The 9,338-nt window shown below is 36.2% G+C and overlaps 3 non-coding genes across 3 annotated transcripts; 1 reads left to right on the top strand and 2 right to left on the bottom strand.

The window, feature by feature from the left end:
* Positions 1-1,129: 1,129 nt before the first annotated feature.
* TRNAG-GCC (transfer RNA glycine (anticodon GCC)) lies at positions 1,130-1,200 on the bottom strand. The gene has a single exon. It is a non-coding gene; the product is annotated as a tRNA-Gly (tRNA).
* A 100-nt stretch (positions 1,201-1,300) lies between these two features.
* Positions 1,301-1,373, bottom strand: TRNAA-UGC (transfer RNA alanine (anticodon UGC)). The gene has a single exon. It is a non-coding gene; the product is annotated as a tRNA-Ala (tRNA).
* A 145-nt stretch (positions 1,374-1,518) lies between these two features.
* Positions 1,519-1,590, top strand: TRNAT-UGU (transfer RNA threonine (anticodon UGU)). Its single transcript has one exon. It is a non-coding gene; the product is annotated as a tRNA-Thr (tRNA).
* Positions 1,591-9,338: the final 7,748 nt, after the last annotated feature.

The raw sequence follows: 9,338 nt of genomic DNA, 5'->3' as shown, positions 1-9,338 counted from the left end.
AATGTAAGTAAATTAAGTATGTTTCAAATACATGAAAAATCACAAAATTACTATTAACTATATTGTATGTACAACTAATCAAATAAATTAATTATATTTGTTTGATGCTTACCATATTATGGGAATTCATTAATTTGTCATGAGTTAAATGCACAAACTTAGTATTCATTAACCCTGCGTAGTCTTAGGAGGCCTACAACAAAAATTAGTTAGATATAAAACTAGGATGTATTAAGGGGATAAGTACTTTTAATCAATCTATCAAACTATTTGATGAATGTGATCAAAGTACATGTATTATGTGATCATATTAGATACAGATATATAATTAGGATGAACGGTTTAAGGTCCAAGATAAAATAAAATCTTAAGGGATTCTAATATGAGAAGTACTTTTAATCAATCTCTCAAACTAACTATTTGATGAATGTGATCAAAGTATATGTATCATGTGATCATATTAAAAATAGATATATCATTAGGATGTACAATTTAGGTCAAGTAAAATAAAAACTTAAGGGGTCATTCAAGAATCCATACCGTCGTAATAGGATGTCTTAAGAAGAGAAGTCTTTTAATCAATTTGTCAAACTATTTGTTGGATGTAATTAAGATGGCTTGAGGGGATATCCTTGTTATTGCTTTTAGATTAGATTGTGTATGTTTGTTTGCATGACATGTGAGATGATGGATCGCAAAGTTATGCAAACAAACACACAGGAGTGATCCAAAACATTATGCAAACAAACATACACAATCTAATCTAAAAGCAATAATTTATGATAATTTTTGTTATTATTTATGATAACAAAAATTATCATAAATTATTGCTTTTAGATTAGATTGTGTATGTTTGTCGCAAAGTTATGCAAACAAACACACAAAAGTGATCCGAAACATTATGCAAACAAACATACACAATCTAATCCATAAATAATAACAAAAATTATCATAAATTATAAAAAGCTAATATCTTTAAAAATGTAAAATGTATGGCTTAAATTTCTCCAAAAATATTTGAGGTCCACTCTAGTAGGCCGGCGTTAAGCTTGGTTACCTGTTGTTATCGGGTATTAATTAAATTAAAACAGTACCATATAACTATGTTTTGAAATCCACAAAATGCAAATGCACCAGCCGGGAATTGAACCCGGGTCTGTACCGTGGCAGGGTACTATTCTACCACTAGACCACTGGTGCGGGGATGGAAACCTTCAAGAGATGAATTCTATAAATGTTAGTAAAAAGAAAATGAAAAAAAAAATTTAACTACAGCCATAAACAGAAAGTTTGTTACAAATGGAGATGCGGGGTATCGAACCCCGTACCTCTCGCATGCAAAGCGAGCGCTCTACCGTTTGAGCTACATCCCCAAACTGTATCATATATTTATCCTTTTATAAAAAGAAAAAAGCGCAGCGTTGTGGTCAGTGTAGGGTGGATCTCCTGATTCAAGATTTCCCTAGTTTATTGTCATAGGCAATAAATTAGAGATAATGGGATTTGCTGTTCATAGTGGCCTCTATAGCTCAGTGGTAGAGCGTCAGTCTTGTAAACTGAAGGTCCGTAGTTCGATCCTGCGTGGAGGCAATGGTGATTTGCTTGCAGCGTGTATACGTTTGTCCTAGTTCGAATTGCTGTGTGAATATAACGTTTGTTCTAATTGGAGTTGCTGTGTGAATAAAACGTGTGTCCTATATTAATAGGCAAATTTTTGGTTCTAGTTGTTTTCTATGAGTTGAGGAGAAGATTCAATAGTTGGGCAAGTGTATATATTTGTCTCACTTGGAGTTTTTTTTTTATATTAATAGTCAAATTTTTGGTTCGAGTTGTTTTTCATGAGTTGAGGAGAAGGTCCAATAGTTGGGCAAGTGTGTATATTTGTCTTGCTTGGAGTTTTTTTTTTATATTAATAGTCAAATTTTTGGTTCGAGTTGTTTTTCATGAGTTGAGGAGAAGGTCCAATAGTTGGGCAAGTGTATATATTTGTCTTGCTTGGAGTTGAGGTTATCTATAACATTTTAATGTTTTTTTTATATTAATAGTCAAATTTTGGTTTTGGTTTGTTTTTTTTAAATTTGTATCGAGTTGTTTTTCATGAGTTGAGGAGAAGGTCCAATAGTTGGGCAAGGTTTTTTTGTTGGAATTGAATGCAAATATATAAGTTTATTGACATCAATAGTGGAGGATCTTTTGGTGAATTACTTTTTTTTTTTTTAGAGTTATAAAAGCCATCTTATATATCATGATGGCATTCTTTGTGTTGATAGTTCTTTTACATCTCCATTTGACTCCATGGATACTCATAATGGTTTTACACAGAGGCGCTTGTAATGCATTCTATAATGATAGCATACATTATGATGATAGCTCTTTATCTTTTTGCATTGAATCTATTTATGATTCATTGCCGCCTCCTATGGTATAGAGTGGGAGGTAGGGAGAGGAGGAGAGACAAAGGAACAAAGAGAGAGGAGTAAGAAGGAATGAAGGGAGAGGTAGACATGGAGGGAGTAAGAGATCTAGGGAAGGAGGAGATAGAGGGGTGCGGGGAGAGAGATGAGATAGTTAATAGAGGGTGAGGGGTAAGGGGGAGGGAGAGAACTAAGAGGACACAGATAGAGAGGTGAGAAACCTAGATGGTGAGAGAGGGATGAGATAGATAAAGGGGAATAGAGAGAGGTGGGTAATGAGACATGTATGGAGAGGTAGAGAGGTGGAGAGGGAGGGAGGGAGGTAGAAACATAGAGAGAGAGAGAGAGAGAGAGAGAGCAGGGGGAGAAAGGGAGGGAGAGACCTAGAGAAGGGAGGGAGCCAAAGGAGGAGAGACAAAAGAACAAAGGGAGAGGAGTGAAAAGGGATGGAGGGAGAGGTAGACATGGAGGGAGTGAGAGACCTAGGGAAGGAGGAGATAGAGAAGTATGGAGAGAGAGAAGGAAGAGAATGAGAGAGTTCATAAAGGGAGGGGGGTAAGGGGGAGGGATATAACTAGAGGGGACAAATAGAGTTCATATGTTGGATGTTCTAGAATGCTATAACCTTCTTATAAGAGATACTATTGATGTCTTAATGGATCCAAGCAATCTTAACAAAATAATTAAAATTGGAAAACACTTAGATGTTGATGAACAATGTGAACATGAACTTCTCTTCTATATGAGCTTCCTGAACTTTTTTGCTTGGTACTATTCAAACATGCTCGATATTGATCCTTAAACTATGACCCGTAATATTATGTTTCATCTCAACGCCAAGCCTGTTAAATAAAAGATTTGAAAAATTAACCCCAAGGTTGCATTGTTGGTTAAGGTTGAGATTGATAACCTCCTAGAAGCGAGATTTATTTTTCATATCAACTATTCTCCTTATACATCAAACATTTTTGTTGTGCTAAACCATATAACCATATGCAAATGTGCACTAACTTTAGAGATCATAAAAAATATTCTTTAAAAATATGACTTTCCCCTTCCAAACATTGACATTATTGTTGATTCCATGTAAGACATGCCTTATTGTCCTTTATGGATGGCTTCTTTGGATACAAGCAAATATTTATTAATCCTCGAGATCAATATAAAATAGCTTTATAACACCATGGGGAGCATTTTGTTGGGTAGTTGTTCCTTTTGGATCAAACAATATTGGTGCAACACATCAACATATTATGACTATTATCTTTCATAAGTATATGCAAAAAATATTGGACTATGATGATGATATCTTGGTCAAATCTATTTCGTGCCAATATCATGTCAAAATACTCCATCAAATCTTTGAATGCATGAGCATAAATATAACATGCACTTGAATCCTCGTAAATGCATCTGTGGTGTTGATAGTGGAAAACTATTAGGATTCATTGTTTCACATTGTGGCATTTAAGTATATACAAATAAAATTGATGCTATAATCAACATGCCACCTCGTAGAAACATTTCTCAACTTCATATCTTATAAGGAAAGATTTAGGCCATTCAAAGATTCATTTCACAATTAGTGAATCAAACTTTTCCTTTTAATTAGCTTCTTAAAAATGATAGTACTTTCAAATGGAACATGGAAATTGTCAAAAATACTTTTGATGATATAAAATGTTACTTAGCTAATCCTCCTATTTTGTAACCATTAGTTCCTAATCACCCTTTCCTTCATTATAATTTCACTTCATCCAACACTTTCGCAACATTATTGGAACAACATGATGATGATAGTAAAGAGTGTGTTGTGTATTACATAAGTCACACTTTAATCGATAATGAATTTTGGTGTTTTGCAATTGAAAGATAATGTTTTGCTCTTGTAGTCATAACACAAAAGTTGATACATTATCTCCTTATGAAACACGTGTCATTGTAAAGTTTGACCCATTGAAGCGCCTTTTTCTCCAAAATAAATCTTTCAAGATAACTCGATAAATGAGTTATGTTATCAATATAATTTGACCTTAAGTTTGTTTCTCAAAAAGCGATTAAATGTCAAGCCTTGATCAACAACTTAGCTAATGCCCCTTCACCATTTACTCTTCCCAACAAAGATTCATTTCCTGATGATCTTGTCCTCCCATTGGATGTAGACAAGACATACATGATTTGTTCTTTGATGATTCTAAATATCAAAAGAGCTACAATACTAGTGTCATATTAAAAGCTCCAAGAAATTCAATTCCTTTATCCTATCATCTCAATTTCCTATGTAACAACAACATTATTGAGTAAGAAGCCCTTATTGTTTTGTCATCTCTTAAAATTCAACACTTACATATCTTTGGTGATTCATAGTTGATCATAAGACAAGTAACGGGAACTTATCAAGAAAAAGAAAATAAACTATTTATCAATATAGCGTCTTAGTCTTATCATTGTTAAAAGACCCCTTCTTACACCATAGATATGATTCCAGATGAATACAATTGACATGCAGATGCATTTTCAAGTGCTTATTTCCTTGATAGTTCATTAACCTAGTAAAAAGTTGACACAAGGGGAAAAGACTAAGATTTTCAAAGGTAAGGACTTTGTCGGAGCTTATAGTGGTTTCGATAACCCTGTCGAAGGCCGGAGGGGTTGTGAAAACCTCATTGGGTCTCGAAGATGGTTTTGAAACTAAAGGAATTTTTTTGCATAAAGGCAAAGACACAAAAATTACTATGTGTGAAAAGTATGTCAAGTTTTAGAGGGGTTTTAAAAAATTGATCATGGGCCAACACAATTTTTAGAACCATAGGAAAACCTACTTTAACAAATAAATAAATTTTATGAAAGGGGAGATAAAAATGTAGGCAACATACTCATAAAGAGAATTGCATTTAAATACTTGAAATCCTTGTTTTTTAAAAGTATGAATCTAGGCTCTAGGAGTCCTTATTCATGGAGGCATAGACCATTTCCTTGATAGTTCATGATTCAATATTTAATTTATATTGTGGTACTTGTTACTTTGGAAGCAAGGTTAAAATCAATTGCTACATTACTTGGGATTTTAAATTCCATGTTTGTGATTAAACCATATTGTATAAGGTAACTAGGGCCAATGGATAATATCTTGGCTCTTTGGTAGGGTTGAAGGGGGTTTGATAGGATGTTTTTGTTTGATTAGGATCAATGGGTTAAATAGAGTTCTTTTAACTTGAGTTATCTGTTGACAAGTTTGACCATATATGGTCCAATGACCTTGATATTTATTTTCAATGTAAGCATTTTCCTCTTAATCTCTATGAGAATTTGCTAAGATCAAGGACACAATGAAAAACACAAATAAGAGAGACAATATTTTGACAAGAACAAACTGTTTTCTCATCAATATGAAAATATGATCACCTAGATTAACCAATACAAGAGAGATGGGCCTGCTTGTAAAGGTAAGGCCAAATGGATATGTGATCACACAATCCTGACATGTGGCTCAACGAGAAACAAGGGTAGGTAGGGGTAGGTAGGAGAAATAGTAAAATATTCCACAAGAGGTGGATCACCCACCAAAGGTGGAATGTAACAACAAGATAATACCACAAAAGGTGGATTTTCTCCTACAAGCATCATCCCTATGTGCATACTTCCCTAAGTGTCTCATATCTAAACTATGATGAGATGCATTATCCTAAGTCAACCTAAGTAAAGTGTAATTATATCCTATAAGAATAAAAAATTACACCAACACCCCCCCTTAAGTGCAACTTAGGGGAATGAAGACTCAAGTCAACAATGCAAGATGGGTCTCAACTACTAGGCCATGATAGGTACCCATGTACAATATGCAAATGCAAGAAAACCTATGCAATGCAATCTCTCACAAACGGAGAAAGGGAAAAAACCCAGTGGGAAGAAACTCCCCCCCAAAAGAGAGATATATGTACAAAGAGACTCTCAAAGAAGAAGGACAAAATCTCAAAGAGGAAAAAGTTCCCCCCCCCCCCCCGTAAGAGAGGAAGGAGAAGTCAGCTGACCCACTTGATGAAATATCTTGCACCTCCAAGAGAGCTCACAAATGATGATAGTTACTCTCAGTGAAGGGTTTGGTGAAGATGTTTGCAACCTACTCCGCTATAGGGCAATACTGCAAATCAATAACCTGCTCCTGAATCAGCATCCTAATGTAGTGCATATGTATCTCGATGTGCTTGGTCCGTTGATATTGGACTAGGTTCTTCGAGATCACAATAGCACTCTGATTGTCGCAATGTAGAACTATCGGTCGTGGAGTGGAGAACCCAAACTCAGTGAGAAATTGCTGAAGCCAAATAGCCTTAGTCACTGCGTTAACAACCCCCCGATACTCAACCTCAGTTGAAGAAAGAGAAATAGCATGTTGCTTCTTGCTCAACCAATAAATGGGGCTCAAACCAAGATGGAAGTTGTAACCTGACGTAGATTTACAATCATCAAGATCACCAACCCAATCGGAGTCTATGTAACCAATCGGGCAAAGTCTTGTACCTGCTGCATAGTGAATCCCATAATGATGTGTACCCTGGGTGTAGTGCAAGATGCGTTTAGCGACTTTCCAATGAAGCTCGTGTGGTTCTTGCATAAAGAGTGAAACCATGCCAATCGCAAATGAAATGTTAGGGCATGTGTGAGTTGAGTAGATAAGACTACCCACAAGCTGACGATACAATGTGGCATCAATAAGTGGAGTGGAACACTTAGCTTCAAGCTTGACTCCTAAAAGAAAGGGAATAGGCGTAGGCTTACAATCAGCCATGTGGAAGCATGCAAGTAGATCAAGAGCGTACTTGGGCTACGAAAGTGTAATCCCAAAAGGTGACTGTTAAATCTTTGTCTCAAGAAATTAGTGCAAAAGACCCAAGTCAGACATGGAAAATCTGTCATGTAAAGCAGATTTGACACTGCTAATGATGGATGAGGTGCTCCCTATAATGATCAAGTCATCAACATAGAGCACAAGTATCAAGTGAGTCATCCTGTCGTAAAATGTAGACATTCAGATCGGAATGACACCTGGTGAACCCTACTGAGAGAATAATGAAATCCATCTTGGCATACCAAGCCCTAGGGGCCTACTTAAGGCCATAGAAAGATTTCCTCAATCAAAAAACCAAGGAAGAATCCTGGATGAAACCCTGCGGCTACTCCATATAAATCTCCTCATCAAGATCCCCATAAAGAAATGTACTCTTCACATCCATCTGATGTACAACCCAACCATGAGCTACAACAATAGGAAGTGTCAAGAGAATGGAGTTCATCTTGGCTACAGGCGCAAATGTCTTAGTATAGTCAACACCTAGAACCTGTGAGAAACCTTTTCACAACAAGTTGAGCCTTTGGTGTAGGAGCACTTAGGACTTAGATTGTTTAATTTTTCAATTTTGGCTTGTACTGACCCTAGCCAAGTTAGTGGTGAATAAGGACTCCAGGAGGGTCCAAGAGTTAGATTTTTGAGACAATGTAGACCTAGGTTGTGTTCATACTTCTTAGGTTTGCATTTTTGTGTAAATAGTGAGTTTGAGTAGGTAATTGACCTTTTTGATGGTCAAAAGTGTCAAAAATTGGTATAAGAATTAGGGAGGGTTAAATTAGTACTAGGAAAGTTTTAAAATTCATTTATGATGACTTGGAATAGGTCTTATAGGTTGGAAATACCAAAAGTGCAAAAGTTGCAAAGTTGCAAAAAAGTTGTCATGACAACTTTTGTCTTGAAATGGTTAGCGATGGAGTTAGGGATTGATCAACTCCCTAGGATGACTCCACACATGGAAAATATATAAGAACCCTCTCTTGCATGGTTACCAAGGTTGGTGAATGTGTTTTGCAAGCTTAACAATCTGAAACTACTCATTTTTAGACTAGTTGGCAGCGTTTTGGCTTGATTTTACTCATTTTGTAGTTAAAGATGGATTAAATCCATTGATCCAGAAATGGATTGAGTTTCTCCTAAGAGTTATTATGTTTTTGGTTCAATTTAGAGCTTTGTAGATACTGTACATTAGTGTTTTCTTGTTTTAGTTTGCAAGCAGCCAGTTTTGGCTTGTATATATCAGTTTTCTTGTAAATATGGTTGCCCTGTGAGTTCCACACGTGTTGTCGTCACGCATTTTTGGGACATGATGAGAAACTCTTTATATAGTATACATATTCAGGTGCAAGTCCTGGAGCAGAGCTTTGATATGATTTTCATGTTATTCTAGGCGAATCCAGGAGCAACCCGATTAGAAGAAATAAGGTGAAAATGAAGTGCCAAGTGCAGGGATGGTTGTCAAATCACTTTCTAAGTTTTTGAATGGGTCCAAGGAGTTGGGTCAGAGTTGAAATTGAAAGGAGGAGTCTTTAAGAGGTCATTTAATGCACAAACCCCAACTTGACCTATCACGGCCACCTAGAAGGCCTAGAAACCCTCCAAAACCCTCATTTTGGGGTTAGCACATTGAATGGTGGAACAAGAAGATAAAACCACAAAAATATATTGAGGTTAGATGAACCATTGAAGGAAATCCAATATTTTTGGGGGGTCTTTTGGACCGTTTTCACTCAAGCCCTAAAAAACCGATTTTAGGAGGCCTAATTGGGCTAATTCCTTGTAGCCCTTTTTCTAGGCAAGATTTTGAAATCGGTCAGAAACCTATTGATGACAAAACTCAAATGGACCCTAAATGAATCCAAAACATGCTCCACACCTCTGCATCACCTTATAATGGTAGGAGGTCATTTTGACAACTTGAAGCCAAGAAGCCATAATTGAGTACATGGGAAGCACTATGAATTGGTAGGGTTCCTAGCCAAAACACTTGAAGAAAACACCTTGGAGAGATAAAGAATAAATCCTTAGAAGAGATTGAGAAGGAATTGAAGGTCTAGAGAGAAACTAGGCCTGGTGAG

This window comes from Cryptomeria japonica, chromosome 2, assembly GCF_030272615.1.
Source record: "Cryptomeria japonica chromosome 2, Sugi_1.0, whole genome shotgun sequence".
In the NCBI taxonomy this organism is placed as follows: domain Eukaryota; kingdom Viridiplantae; phylum Streptophyta; class Pinopsida; order Cupressales; family Cupressaceae; genus Cryptomeria; species Cryptomeria japonica.
Note: the sequence above shows the minus strand (reverse complement) of the source record. Positions and strands in the feature narration are given on the sequence as shown.